The 11933-nt window shown below is 44.6% G+C and overlaps 1 long non-coding RNA gene across 1 annotated transcript; it reads left to right on the forward strand.

Annotated features, from left to right (window-relative positions):
* The first annotated feature begins 1587 nt into the window (after positions 1–1587).
* On the forward strand, positions 1588–11544 carry LOC307209136. The gene is made up of 4 exons (XR_013835326.1): positions 1588–1972; positions 4327–4437; positions 6274–6372; positions 8528–11544. It is a non-coding gene; the product is annotated as an uncharacterized lncRNA (long non-coding RNA).
* Positions 11545–11933: the final 389 nt, after the last annotated feature.

Raw genomic sequence — 11933 nt, forward strand, 5'->3', positions numbered from 1 at the left:
TGCAGAAGCATTCTGAGCATTCACTATACAGCTAAGTTTCCCAGTGCTGGATTCCTCCACAATGCCTAGAATGCACAATGGAATTCCATGCCACAAAATTTGCCCCATCCAACCTTCTGAAAATTGGCTGCCCAGATAAATTTCTGAATATCCTTCAGCTCCTCCATGATAATATGACAGCAACAATCGCAGATAACAATGGCTCGCAAAGTGAACCATTCACAGTGGGATCAGGTGCTAAACAGGGTTGTGTTATTGCCCCAACTCTATTTATTACTTTCATTGCCATGATCCTGTCTTTCAGTCTGCTCTCAGCTGTTCCCTTGGAAACCGGCATCCAAGGTCAGAGGGAGTCGACGCTGGCAGCTCTGGCCTCTGCTCAGCCTGCGTCAAATCTAAACCTCTCTGTTCCTTCCCGTATTCTGCAGCTGGCTGTAAAGTTCCACTTGGAGCTGGCTTGTTCCTGACAGGTGGGTGGGGCTAGGGGTAAAAGTGGGTGGAGCAAGAAATTGACTCACACATCTCTCTCTATTCAGGCAAGCAAGAAATATTATTTCAAGGATACATTTGAGCCAGGCAAAAACAGTGTAGGAGGGTGCAAACCTCCTTGGAGGTTTATGAACAGAGGTTGGATGGCCATCTGTCATGGATGCTTTAGCTGACAATCCTGCATTGCAGGAGGTTGGACTAGATGACCCTCGGGATCCCTTCCAACTCTGTTGTTGTTGTTTAGTCGTTTAGTCGTGTCCAACTCTTCGTGACCCATGGACCAGGCATTCCTGTCTTCCACTGCCTCCCGCAGTTTGGTCAAACTCATGTTGGTAGCTTCAAGAACACTGTCCAACTCATCCTCTGTCGTCCCGTTCTCCTTGTGCCCTCAATCTTTCGCAGCACCAGGGTCTTTTCCAGGTAGTCTTCTCTTCTCATGAGGTGGCCAAAGTATTGGAGCCTCAGCTTCACGATCTGTCCTTCCAGTGAGCACTCAGGACTGATTTCCTTCAGAATGGAGAGGTTTGATCTTCTTGCAGTCCATGGGACTCTCAAGAGTCTCCTCCAACACCATAATTCAAAAGCATCAATTCTTCAGTGATCAGCCTTCTTTATGGTCCAGCTCTCACTTCCATACATCACATCAGCTAGGATAGTAATAGCATCTAAATTCCAGTCTTCTTCCACTGTCTCTTCTTTCTGTATAAATTGACATTTATTCCAATTGAGTTTTAGAGAGCAGGTTTTTATGAGGAAAGCTCTGGTGGGCAGGTGGGGGGCAGGAAAGGTGCTTGGACATAGACCTTTGAAGCATGGACCATGCCTGGAAAAACTGGAGGCAAGGTAAGTGTGGATAAGCCCATAATCTGTATGGGTAAAGGATCTGGAGTATGGGTAAAGTCTGTAGCTGCAGCTGCTTGAGTCACTGCAAAAGAGGGATATTCAAAGGGAAGTACAGCAGCTGGCATGATCAAGGACCGTTCCGTCACCAACAGTGCCGTGTTGCATGTTCACAACTTGGACATGTGTTATGTATCAGTAGCAGGAAGTACAGGTGCCGCAGCTTCTCCCTCCCTCCAGTCCCTTTCCCAATCCAGTCATCTGACTTCTTCCCCAACTGCTGTGATGCACACTTCAATTCCTGCTCCGCCAGAGCAGATCAGGAAGGAGAAGCAAATGGAAGCTGCAGGCCAGATTTGGGCCCAGAGACGTCCGATGCCCACAGGAAGTTTTAACTAAGAAATAAACTTGTCAGACTCCAGCTGAATGAAACTGGCAAACCAGAAGCCTGGTTGTGTAACTTTCCATAATTGCACAGGCCAGCTGTTTTCTGAACCTTGAGGAACTGCCAATTCCTTATTTAAAGAGTGTTGCGCCGGCAGCTAACAAGGGCTCGGAAAGATGGAAGATGAAGATGGATATATGCAAATAGATCCGAAAAGCCAGCAACAGCGCACCACACCACTTCCCAAGTGCACTAAAGGTATTGTTTGGGGGGAAATCTCTCAGTTTACCTTTACAAATAAAGCAAAAAGCAGGGCAGTGGTTGCAGTAACTTAACCATCACCTGTAAACAAGATTTAGGAAGTGTTGTTATGAACTTCTTCCATTGGATTCACACACACCTCTTAAATGTTAAAATGTGGAATGTGCTTTGCATTTGATATGTGTGTGTGGCAACGTTTTGAGTGTGCCTTCATCTCATCTAGCAAAAAATGGTATTTACAACAGGGCTTTAATTGTGACTAGTTCACTTGGTTGTAATGGGATTTATTTGTTGGTTTGTTGCATTTAGAGCACACCGTTCTTCCAATGAGGTGGTGTCGCAGGGCCAGATTTAGGTTTGATGAGGTCCTAAGCTACTGTAGGTAATGGGGCCCTTTATATGTCCAGCTGTCCTTTGTCAACAACAAACTGTCGCTGTTTGTTGTGTTGAATATATGCTATACGCTGCAACCCCAGAGTCGTCTGCAACTGGACTTAACTGTCAGGGGTCCTTTACCTTTACTTTTTAGACAACACAAAACACTGTTGCTGTGTGTAGGTTTTATTTTATTTGTTTTTTTTTTATCTTATATTTTGGAAATGTACATCCAGTCCCCCTCCTTTAAACTTGAGGTCTTTAGTCCATAATTTTCCCACACGTTCATCTGAATGGTATAACAAAAGTCCTTTGACCATTTAGTCATTGCTTCTTTAACTTCTTCCTCCTTTATTTTTGTTTTTTAAAAAAGGGCAACCAGTCTGCATGCAAATAAGGTTTCTGTGGAGAATAGAATGTTGTCTTTGGTCAGGTTTCTGCGCCTTTGGGGGCAATTTAATAACAAATTGGAGCTGTCCATCAGTTGTTGCCAGACTACAATTCCCATGAGCCCCAGCCAGCATCATCAGTAGTCAGGGATGATGGGCATTGTAGTCCAACAACATCTGGGTGGCATCTCATTGGCTATCCCTGAAGTAGATCAACCTTTGCTGCCACGTGTGTGAGAGATGTCTTTCTGAGATATACTTGCCTCCTGCTCATTTGGAAATTTCCTTTTCCACCTCAAATGATTCATGGCTCAGTGCCACCGAATGACATGATTATTTCATTGTTTCCAACAAGGGTCTCAAATCAATGGGGCTTATCCCCCAAGTAACCTGTGCCAGCTTGCACAACTGTTCAAAGTAGGAGTTCTTGAGTAGTTGGTTCCTAATAGTGTAGCAACTGAAGAGTGGTGGAAATGTCTAGTTTACACCTCATATGCTTTTAAAATATATCGCGTATTTTTCACTCTATAAGATGCACCAGTTTTTGGAGGAGGAAAACAAGAAAAAAAATATTCTGAATCCCAGAAGCTAGAACAGCAAGAGGGATCATTGCGCAGCGAAAGCAGCGATCCCTCTTGCTGTTCTGGCTTCTGGGATAGCTGCGCCACCTGCATTCGCTCCATAAGACGCACACACATTTCCCCTTACTTTTTAGGAGGGAAGAAGTGAGTCTTATAGAGCAAAAAATACGGTAATAGCACACAGCTTAATTTCCTGATGTCTTCAGGCAAATACCCTTGTTGGGGGAAGTTGCAGGTGGGTGTCAAAACTACTGCTTTCCATCTTTTTCTTCTTCCTGATTATGGAGCACTTCCTCCCATCAGACCACATGGGTGACAAAGAGCATGTCAGGGTCAACATGTGCTTGCTTGATACGCTTGTTTGTTAAACGTATAAATAGCCCATCCAGCAGCGTAGCGATCTGGGTGCTTTGCGAAACCAAAATTTAAACATTTTGTAGAATTGTGGAGCTGAAAGGGACCCCAAGGGTCCTCTAGATTTCCTCTCTGCAATGCAGGAATCTCAGCTGAAGCATCCATGACAGATGGCCATCCAACCTCTGCTTAAAAGCCTCCATTGAAGGAGATTCCACAACCTCCAGAGGGAGTCCGTTCCACCGTTGAACAGCTCTTACTGCCAGAAAGTTGTTCCTGATGTTTCGTCGGAATCTCATTTTTTTAAAAAAATGTTTGAAATGCAAGGGGGAGATGTTATATTCCTACCCTCCAAAAGCAGGAGAAAATAGATCAATAGGTACCGCTCCGGTGGGAAGGTAAACGGCGTTTCCATGCACTGCTCTGGTTCATCAGAAGTGGCTTAGTAATGCTGGCCACATGACCCAGAAGCTGTACGCCGGCTCTCTCGGCCAGTAAAGCAAGATGAGCGCCACAACCCCAGAGTCGGCCACGACTGGACCTAATGGTCAGGGGTCCCTTTACCTTTACCTTTACCCCACTTTCAGCTCACTTTTAATGCAAGGCAGAGGGAAACTAACGCTGGGCTTCGTTTCTAACTTCAATGTTACAGGTTCTTCCTCGAATGTCTGGTGGAAAGTCGCTTTCAGCATTGCTCTGGCAGGGAATGTTGCTCTGGTCCTTGTTCTTATTTTCCTTAGTCTTCCAGGTAAGAAGATTCCAGGTAAGGCTTTCAGGTTTATGTGTGGGATGGGATTTTTTTTTGGGGGGGGGTCATGCAATGAATACACAATTGTGATATATATGTGAAATGGAACCAAGCACTTCTCCCTTGCTTTTCTTAAATATTAATAAAATGAAGTTTTGTTTTGGAGCAAAAATAATATTCTTCCCATTCCCCAGATTCCTAAAGTGTTCTGGGGTTGTCAGTTTCCTCACCACCACCCATGGTGCTGCCAGTTTCCTAACCCATCAACTTCTGAAGCAATGCAGAAGGTTCCACATCCATTTTCCCCCGGTGCAATTATGTGGCTCAAATTGGATTATGCAGTTCATCTCTGTGTTATATACGACGTGGGTGGTGCTGTGGTCTAAACCACTGAACCTCTTGGGCTTGCCGGTCAGGTCAGAGGTTCAAATCCCCGTGACGGGGTGAGCTCCTGTTGCTCTGTCCCAGCTCCTGCCAACCTAGCAGTTCGAAAGCACACCAGTCCAAGTAGATAAATAGGTACCGCTGTGGCAGGAAGGTAAACTGCACTTCCATGCACTCTGGTTTCTGTCATGGTGTCCCGTTGCACCAGAAGCGGTTTAGTTCTGCTGGCCACATGACCTGGAAAGCTGTCTGTGGACAAACGCCGGCTCCGTCAGCCTGAAAGTGAGATGAGCGCCACAACCCCATCATCACCTTTGACTGGACTTAACCGTCCAGGGGTCCTTTACCTTTTACCTTACTATTATAATAATAAATAATAAATAAAATTTTATTTATATCCCGCCCTCCCCAGCCAAAGCTGGGCTCAGAGCGGCTAACAACAATAAAAATAACACAGCGTTCTAAAATCAATTCAGAATCAAATTAATGGCAACCATTGGGCTAGAGTTCTATGAGGATTACCAAAGGAGGGGGTCAGAATGTGCCTTGGCCAAAGGCCTGGTGGAACAGCTCCGTCTTGCAGGCCCTGTGGAAAGATGTCAAGTCCTGCAGAGCCCTAGTCTCTTGTGACAGAGAGTTCCACCAGATCGGGGCCACAGCCGAAAAAGCCCTGGCTCTGGGCCCTGTGGCCCAGGAATTCCAAGATGTTTTTATTTGAAGACCGTAAGGTCCTCCGTGGGACATACCAGGAGAGGCAGTCCCGTAGGTATGAGGGTCCTAGGCCATATAGGGCTTTAAAGGTTAAAACCAGCATCTTAAACCTGATCCTGTACTCCACCGGGAGCCAGTGCAGCTGGTATAGCACCGGGTGAATGTGATCCCGCAGCGAGGTCCCCGTAAGGAGTCTTGCCACAGCATTCTGCACCCGCTGGAGTTTCTGGGTCAGTCTCAAGGGCAGCCCCACGTAGAGTGCACATTTTATAGAGGAATGCTTAAAAAGCAATTGTCTGTTTCAGGGGAAATGTATACTAAATAGAAATTCAGATTTTTCTTTCTTCATTCCTTTGTTATCATCCACATACAACAGTATGAGTGAATGCCAGTGAAGCTGAAATGGAGTATACTTATCCCTAATCCCCACATAGACAGGAAAGCCGATCAAATTTAGGGTTGTCTCTAACTGATTTCTAATCAGAGGAGAGCCATTGAAATTAATGGAACTTAGCTAATCATGTGCATTAATTTCAAAAATCTACTCTGAGTTTGACTAGCATTGGGTACAGCCCTTAGTGTTGAATTGTTACTGTTATACATTGGGGAATTGTTTCTTCTACCCAGCAACCCAAAGCAGCAACAATAAATACAGATTCCGCCAATAATGAGTTTTCTACAAAGCTCTCTCAATGACAGCAAATTACGAACATTGTAAACAGATGGGAATTCTCTAAAGTTGAACTGTTTTCTAAGTTTCCCAGGACGTGTTTGCCAACAAACCTCCACACAACCAGATCCGGAGTTGCCTGAAAAGATGTGTCCCTTGCAGCTCGGATAAGACGCGCACAACAGGTAACCCCCCAGCCCTGAAGTACATATTTGCTTCTCTTTGTTGTTGGTTTAAAAGCTCTACAAAATGTGGAAGTTAAACTGAACCCAAAGTAGCCTCATGACTTACTGAAAGTCACTGACAGTGCAACTTCATGCATAGTTACTCAAAAAGTCCCACCATGTTCAGCATGGCTTACCAGATAAGTCTGCAGAGAATGGAAACCTGAGTCTGAAAGTTGATAGTCAAGCAAGGCTTGTCCCTCTGCTTTTTCTTACAGGCGTTTTCCTCCAGTGACTGAGGGCTCACTCACACTTCAACTTGCCCTTTGCCTAGAAAACAAGTGGGTTTCCCATGGGTCCAAGCAGTTCTGCTTCTGCCCTGCTGCCTCCCCCCACTCTTTAGTGCTAAATCAGAACAAACAGCAACCTGAAGAAAACCCAGTTGCCATTAGTTCTGATTTTGTGCTACACCACAGGTTTTCCTGGGAGAAAGCAGCAGGGCAAATGGCAATGTGAATCAGCCCCGAATTGCCACTTAACATTAGAAATTAGGCTAGTATCCCCTAGATATGTAAGGTAGGAGTTTTCTTCTTTTTACCTGTTTTGGATTCCCCTGGGTTGGAGAGAGCATTCTGGGCAAAATTCAAAATGGGATGAAGTGGGGAAGGCATGAAGAGATTCATATCATTTAGGGCAGAGGAGGCAGCTGCCCATGATGACAGGATAAAATTTATTTTAAGAAGCAGGTTCAAAGTTTTGGTCACCACTCGGAGATAAAGGAGAAATTGAATTCTGTTAGGATTCAAAGGCAAACTTTCCAAAGCAATATGCAAACCAAAATACAGCCGTCCTTCAAAATTGACATTTCTCTGAAGTTTGCAATGCAGTTTTCCTGCAAAGTTATGTGTATAAAAATGCATACATTAGCAAACAAACAAACAAACAAACAGAAAAATGTGTGATATTAGGGAGAATTGCTTTGCAAAGTTGTGTTGAATAGGCAAAATTGCACACAAAACTATATGTATATTAGGAGAAATTCACTTTTGAATTTTCACAATGACTTGTCTTGTTTCGTTTTTAAGAAATTTTGCAGACTGATTTTGCAGAACATGATTAGGAAAATGAGAAACAAAGTGAACCTGAAATAGACTTCCTGAAAAGGCTACCCTCCTTCATTCAGGAGCATTCCAGTGTGGACAAGACCCTAGTCTTAACATTGGTAGTAGTGGTCAGATCTCCTGGAGTTCAAAGCTTAGGGGGTGGGAAGAGAACAAATCAAGTTATTTGAAGCCTAATGTTTTACTATTGAAGCCCCACCCACCCTGCCACACTATATGTTCTCTGTATGACTGTTGTCTTACATTATAAACTATAGCCTTTAACCATCCTTTAGGCCAATAATATACTCCAAATGTACACCATAATGTCACAAACCCATCCATGCACAAGAGGGCTTGGGGGAACTCCAAGTAGGGGAACAAAAAATAAAATAATGAGACCTGAGCAGGGCCGGATTTAGGTTTGATGAGGCTCTAAGCTACTGAAGGTGATGGGGCCCTTTATATGTCTAGCTGTCCTTTGTCAACAACAATTTGTCGCTGTTTTTTGTGTTGAATATATGCTATATGGTAATTTATGGACCCAATAGGGGGCCTACACAACACAAAACACAGTTGCTGTATGTAGGTTTTATTTTTTTATCTTATATTTTGGAAATATACATCCAGTTGTTTCTTCCTTTAAATTTCTTTGGGGCCCCCAAGAGAGTGGGGCCCTAAGCTATAGCTTGTTTAGTTTATACGTAAATCTGGCACTGCTTGTTCAGTGGACACAGAATACTGATTGGCTGATTGCAACCCAGAGCAGGACAACTGCACACTGAAACAGATGGCTGCATGTCCCACTTTTATTTTATATTAGAGAACCTAGTATCACTTTCATAAAAATCTGAATTAATTATGACCTGATTATTACCTGCTTCCAGGACTGTAAATAAAGTGGGTTCCCTCCCCCACCCACCACCACCAGCTTAGGAGTGATAAACGTAAATTCATGTTGACCTCTAACTGGAGGGCTGCTAATAATATTTGTTATTTCTTAAATGGCTGATAAAAGCAAGCCAATGTTCAATGGGTTATGACTCTTTTCCCTCTCTCTGCTCTTTTCTTTACAGCAAATCTGACTCTGGATCCAAGCACAGCTCACCCCCAGCTCTACGTATCAGAAGATCTGAAGACTGTGAAATGGAGAGGCATGAAGCAAAATGTGTCTGCTGGTCCCTTGAGATATGACGTCATGGCCAGCGTCCTAAGCCACCAGGGCATCAACTCGGGGAAATTTTGCTGGGAAGTAGAAGTGGTGGAAGGGGGCAGTTGGTGGGGGGTGGGAATCGTGAGGCAGGATGCGAACAGAAATGGGGCAATTTTCCTTGCACCAGAGGGGGGGTACTGGGGGGTACAGCGTATTGATGGGCAGTACCAGTCAATTACTGATAATCCTAGGACAAATTTGTCCTTATGCCATCACCCAAGTAGGATCCGGGTTGCCCTGGATTACTCGGAGGGCCTGGTAGCATTTTTTGACGGTGATACTGATGCCCATCTCTTTACCTTTCCGAAAGCAAAATTCTCTGGGGATAAGGTCCATGCCTGGTTCTTGATTTATGGGTGGAATGGGGAGCTCACAGTTCATCCATGAGAGAAAGGAGAAGCCCAGTGTTGCTCTTCTAGGGCCTGAAACCAGTCTCTATAGCTCTGGAAGGCTCTCATACAAGAATATACTTTATAGCCCAGCCACTCAACCACAGACTCATAAATACTAAGGAAGTATCACTCATGGCACGGCTACTTAACATATCTTGTCTACTAGACCCACACAGAGAATGTACTATTTGAAGTTCTATTTGACATTCTGAATAAATGCGTGGTTTTTATCCCAGCATACAGTTGCATAGGAATACTGGCCAAGCTGCAAAATGTTAGAGCTCCTTGATGACTTTGAAAGCCATCTAGGACCCAGATGCTAGGCTTACTCATGTCCAGTGCCAACACCAGGCCTCCACAGTGTTTGCAACCTGCCAGGTATACTTAGTGACCTGCTAAGTGCTTGTTCCAAACAGGGAGCAGGAAGTGTATGAAGGCTCTAGTGGGCATCCATACATGACTAACAAATGATGCTCCATCTAGATCAGGGGCGGTGTGCCTGCAGCCCCTCATAAGGTGTTGGGCTCCAAGTCCTATCAGCCTATGGAGGACAGGCTTCTATTTGAAGACATCTTCTGTTTGAAGGGCTATTTGTTCCAAGGAGAAAGAGCCCTAAGAAGGAAGAGGAGCAGGGGCCATGAAGTAGCCTATCAACAGAGTCCTCACCTGCACAACAGATTGAGCAGGGAGATGGATCACCTGCTCCCAGTCTTCCCCACTAGGGCAAGGTGTAATGCTTCTCAATTTAATAGGGGAGCAGGTAGCACTGTGGTCTAAACCACTGAGCCTCTTAGGCTTCCTGATCAGAAGGCTGGCAGTTCAAATCCTCACAACGGAGTGAGCTCCCGTTGCTCTGTCCCAGTTTCTGCCAACCTAGCAGTTCAAAAGCACACCAGTGCAAGTAAATAAATAGGTACCAATGTGGCGGGAAGGTAAACGGCGTTTCCATGCACTCTGGCTTCCGTCACGGTGTTCTGTTGCACCAGAAGTGATTTAGTCCTGCTGGCCACATGACCCGGAAAGCTGTCTGTGGACAAACGCCGGCTCCCTTGGTCTGAAAGCGAGATGAGTGCCACAACCCCATAGTCGTCTTTGACTGGACTTAGCCATCCAGGGTAAGGTTACCAGACATCTCCATTTGCTGGGGACAGTCCCCAGATTTACAATTCAGTCCCCATAGAAAATCCACTGAAGTTGAAAAGTGGCCCCAGATTCATTGAAAAAAATCTGTTAACCTTAGTCCAGGAGTCCTTTACCTTTTTACCTACCTTTCTCAATTTAAATTTCTAAACTTGCACCTATATGCAATTTTATGCAAATCAGTATCCTCTTTGTCTGGTGACACATTTCTTCATTTTTGATAAGGCATAAGCAGGCCCCCTTTAGCAGCCCTGAGGTGGCACTTGGCCAGTGGTCAGGGAGTTGAAGCTGCCCAGAGTGGCTGGGGCAACCCAGTCAGATGGGTGGGGTAAAAATAATAGTTGTTGTTGTATTTATACCTCACCCATTTGGCTGGGTTTCTCCAGCCATTCTGGGCGGTTTACGGCATATCTAAAAACATAATAAAAACATCAAGCGTTTAATCCTCCTGATACAGAGCTGCCTGTATTATTATTCTTATTATATGTTCAACTACAGCTGAGGGGTATGGGCTCCCTATTTCTGCACAAGAGTACAAACTGGACTCCACCTTTGTTGTTTATACGTTGTAGTACGCAAAATTCCTTGTAATCCTCATCTAATTTAGATTTCTAATAACCCAGTAAGGCAGTTGACTTGTTATCATTTCCTGGGGGATGGGATGAGGTCAGAAGATGGGGAATTCCCCATAGCCGCTTGACGAAATGGAGAATGACTCGATGAAAAGCCAGTTCCTCCTAGCCATGTCTGCTCTCAACGGTGACTTGAAAACCTCCAACTGGGTTGACTTCCAAGGAAAAAAATAGAAGCCAGAGGTTCCTAGAATCCCCAGCGCTGTCATAAGATCTCTTTGCAAACCACAAACACGTCCCAAGGTCCCCGTTATGAGGAAAGAAACAGCCTTGAATCCCAAAGCGAAATTGCTGAAAGTGAGAGAAAGGACTTTAAAAAGAAAAAAAGAAAATAGTTTTTTAAAAAATAGCAGAGAGAATCTAGAAAGCACAAACTTCCGTCCACGAATGGTCACTCTGTGGACCCCGCAGCTTTGCAAGCACTGTGCAGTCAGAGGGGAAAGTGCCATGGAGAACATAAAGAATTAGGAGGGCAGGTTCCAGCACCTACTGAGACAAGGCTGTTACATAGACTCTGCATATGTTTCCGACTACAATCTTCCTTTTCCAGGAGCTTGGAAAACTTGCAAGTTCCTTATATTCAGAAACAATCTGTTCAGAAAAATCTGAGCCCCAGAAGCACCTCTGAACAACTCTTTGTAAACTGCACTGAAGTTTCTCCTTACAGTCAAGCGGTGTATACATTTTATGAAATAAATAAACAAGTTGCAACACCATTTTTCTTCTTCTCTGTGTGATGAATAACCAGGGTGATGCTCCTGCTATGTGTGCAAGCCTCTAAGTGCCACACAGTGTTTCCTCTGCCCTTGTAAAGGAATCTGTTCTTCAGTGTGGCATTGCCTACTTCCTGGGTCTGCTCTGAGATCCTAGGAAAAGGACATTTTCCCAACACTGGTGCATCCCTTCACCCCAACAGCCTTCATAAATCATCTTCGAAAAGTATCTTATTAGTGTGTATAAGTTTTCATTTAATAATGACCATCTTGGGGCTGTTGTCGGGCAAAGAGGTGGGTGGTAAATGTGGCAACATAAATAAACATAAATCTCATCTGCCCAAATGGTGCATGAAATTACTGGGAGGTGGGACTGTGCTCCTGGCCTGCTC

The sequence above is a fragment of the Podarcis cretensis genome (genome assembly GCF_951804945.1).
Source record: "Podarcis cretensis genome assembly, chromosome: 2".
Taxonomy (NCBI): domain Eukaryota; kingdom Metazoa; phylum Chordata; class Lepidosauria; order Squamata; family Lacertidae; genus Podarcis; species Podarcis cretensis.